Raw genomic sequence first — 3869 nt, forward strand, 5'->3', positions numbered from 1 at the left:
GCGGGGGGGGGGGGTGTCCCCCCGCGCCCGGGGGGGGGGGGGGGGGGGGCGGCGCTCTCTCAAGCACTCAGAGGGCCCCATAACTGCTGTTGCAGCCAGTGAGTATGGGCCTATTTATTTATTTTTTTCAAGTGCCAGGACTAGGCTGGGGATGGGGCTGGGCAGGGCAGCTGTGGGGGCTTCTCCTGTGGCTCCCCCTGCCTGGGGAGAAGCAGGCAGAGCTGGAGAAGCCATGGAAGACCCTGCAGCCACCTGACTGTGCCTGCCTCTCCCCGGCTGATCCAAATCACCAACAAATCTTCTGAAGCTGATTTGGCTGAATTGATTCACCCAAATCTCAGAGTTGAATTGCTGTCCTCTGAATCAGCTGAATCTAAATCCAAATCAAATACTCCCCTATTTGCACAGGCCTACCTGGTACCAATAAGTGTCATCAATGTTTCTAGTGGGTTATGGAATAAAGAAAGATCCCATACAATTTACTGATTTGTTTGGTGCGCCTGGCTGGGGGAGTATTTAGTTGATTGCACGATTTCACAATGATTGCACACTTAATTCATACAACACAATTTTATTTTAAAATTCCTTGCTACACATATAACACTGCTTAGCTTTAAGAAATCCTTCCCAAACAATGCTATAAGAATTAGTATTACAAAAACAACTACAATTACAAGTAAAGGTTATTTCTCATGGTATACTTACAACCCTAGAATTTCTAGAAACCAAATCCCCAGATATATACTTTCATTCTTTAGTTATGGTTTTAGGGTTGGTCTCAGCAGTGATGGGAACAAGTCCCCTTCCTTCGGTCCCACTTGGGTGCTCCTAGGCTTCAGCATGAACGGGATACTTGTTCACGGAGAAGGTGGTTTAGGTGATCAGCGTGATCCGGCCTACGCTTGTGATTCTTCTTCAGTGTTCTGCAAGTGAGATTACCTCCAAATTGGGACTGTAGGTTACAGTTTTTATTGGGTGAGTTGCTGTCTTGGGCCCCTCCTACCCAAACCTGTCACTTCTCCCAAATTTGGGCTCGGATCTTTTACCCAACAGATTCTTTTCCTGGGTTGTCTTTGAGAAATTTTCCACACCACCGCTGTGACCTCTAGTGCCAACCCCTTCCAAAAGCCCCTAGGTTTCGATCTCTCGGAATGTTTGCCCAAGGGTCGCTTTTAGGTTAACTTTGTTAAAGGCCTCTAGAGATAAAATTCAAAAACCAAGACCGTCACCACATAGGCAAAAACAAGCAATAGCCTAGATAAGAAGATGAACCTTGCCTTTTTTCTAAACTGACTAATGGGTATTTATTACAAATTCAAACTATTACATTCAATATGACAATCAATGCACTATTTTCTTTCAAATAAGAAGGAACACGGATGTCTCCAAAAATTCTGCAGAAAAATGCTCCAACTCTTGGAATACTCTGCAAATAAGGAGGGAGGAAATAAAGTTATGTGTAGTAGATCCAGAGAATTGTTCAGGTGCTCATTTGTAATTCTGGGATTTTAATTTCCCATCTTTTACCATAACTTTGTCCATCCTATTTTTTTACCTTTTTTCCACTGTAACACAACTTGTTAATTTTGCTTGCTTAGCATGAAGAATAGTTTGAAGTTTGTATTTAACTACTAATGGATAATGAATTTTAAGCCTGAAATGATTACAGTTTACTTGTTAGTAGGAATACATTGTTATTGAACAGCTGGAAGCCAACAAGAATGATAATTTTTCTAAGTCAGTGCATGAACATACAGGATGTTTCTCCTTATTAAACTATTGAAACACCAAGCGTATATAATCACATTTGTGGAAAATAATTTATTTTTGCATGTTCTATATGAACTGTCTACATGCTTTTTTATGCCAAAAATGTAAGGGGGAAGGGAACAGATCAGAAACTGATCATTCATTAGGAAATGATCACATATTTTGCTAAATGTCAACAAATGTGTTCTTCCTCCTGCTTTTCTTGAGCAAGGGGAAATATGCCCCCAAGAACTCTTGAAAATGTATGCCGGTTATATGTGACTGGTTGTTTTTATATATGTATGTTTGGGAATAAACATACCATACATATTAAATATATGCATACAAACCCCTGTATTCTATATTTCTTGGACTTACGTTGAGCCTTTTGCAATGAACGATAAACTGCATGAAAGCAGAGGAATATTGGTCAAGACATTTAATAGCCTGCCATATTCATGTGTGAGCTTGCCCTGAAGTAATTGAGTCTGTACCACACTTACACCGTATGCAGAGCAAATGGAAGTCATTCCACATATCAAACAAATGTCTGCCTTTTATTGGGGAACACATACACAAGTATGATTCAATGGGAAATTATTAAAATAATTGGAAAACAATATAAAAGCAATTTCTAAAAAAATGGTGTATTACAGATGGTCAGTAGGGGCCATGCATTGCATCAAGATGATGAAACGGTGGCATAATCCTTATCATGAAATTAAGCTGTCTCTTTTGTTTTAATTCATACACAGTGTATATGTATACTAGGAATGCCTTAGCATACAAACAGCTGTATACTCCTTATATTTTACTCCTAGAAGGAATACAGCTATAGGAATAAAGCTGCACTTTATACTAGTAGAATAAAATAGCTCCCACAGGCACAACAAGCTATGGCAGTAAAAGTGCTGTTTTGCTTGTATATCTGCATCTCCCCCAAAGGCTTCTGCCTGTGCAGCTATATCAGTCATGGGTCCCATCTCTTTGCACCCCTGATCAACATAGTTATGCTGACAAAAGTCTGTAGTATTGACATTGGCTGCAATATAGCCTTTCACAGCCATTTAAGATTCCTCCAATTTACATTTTACTTTCCTCAGACATGCCTTTTTATTCCGCACCTTCCTATATCATCATCTTGAAAATGTTAGGACTACTTGCATGCAAATAATACAAAATAAAATCACAAAGTGTTTCTTTGAAATTCCATTAAGCACACTTTGAATTTCACCCAACTCTTTGTTGAGGATGATATTAACTTGTATTACTCTGTTCAGAATACGGTATCCTATAATTTAACATAAACAGCAGCCTTGGAAATAGATGGGCCCTCCCAATAACATAGCTTCACAGGTGATAACAGATTGGATTTAATCAGTCCTTTCTGCTGTACTTAAAACAATAAAATTGTCCTTTTACATTTCCACTATAGTACCAATGAATTTGAATGCATGTAATGCTTAGATCTGCTAGATTTAGTGAATGTAGATTTCAACATGTTTTAAATGCCAATTAATTCTGAATATAAAGCTTGAAAATTTATAAATTCCCCTTTACTAGGGCTGTTCTTTATTATACCAACATAATGGTAATAGTACTTACTCTATCACCGCGTAATAATAGTGCCTCTTTTTTTGACACCAGCTCAACTGCATGAAGCGTATGCTTCCTCCTTACTGGTATTCTGAGAGAAGGATCCACTGAAAGCTCCTTCACTGCCTCTGTGCCAGGCCTATTCCAGACTGGCTGCTTTGCCTCAGTTCCTGCATTTGGTGCACACAAAGCAGGTGGTATTTGCTTTACAGAGGTGCTTCCAGGTGTATATTGTAGTGTGGAGAGGCTCTGAGGCTGAAGTCCTGGATCTAGGCCTACCAAAGTCATTGTGACTTTTGCTGTTAACTTCAGCAGGTCCAAGATTTCTCCCTGAAATCTCCCTTGTGGGTGAGCATTCAAACTGGAGGAAACCTTTGCTTGCTGCCTTCCGGCAGGAGGAACATATGTATATACCTTTGATTTTTATATCAGACCATACACAACCCATGTTAGGGTTGCTTTCTTTGGTACTTCAAGTAGCTTATATAGGCTAGTGTATGTGAGAAGCAAACCAGGTCAGTGAG

The sequence above is a fragment of the Gavialis gangeticus genome, unplaced genomic scaffold, assembly GCF_001723915.1.
Source record: "Gavialis gangeticus isolate Ggan-Ray unplaced genomic scaffold, GavGan_comp1, whole genome shotgun sequence".
Taxonomy (NCBI): Eukaryota; Metazoa; Chordata; order Crocodylia; family Gavialidae; genus Gavialis; species Gavialis gangeticus.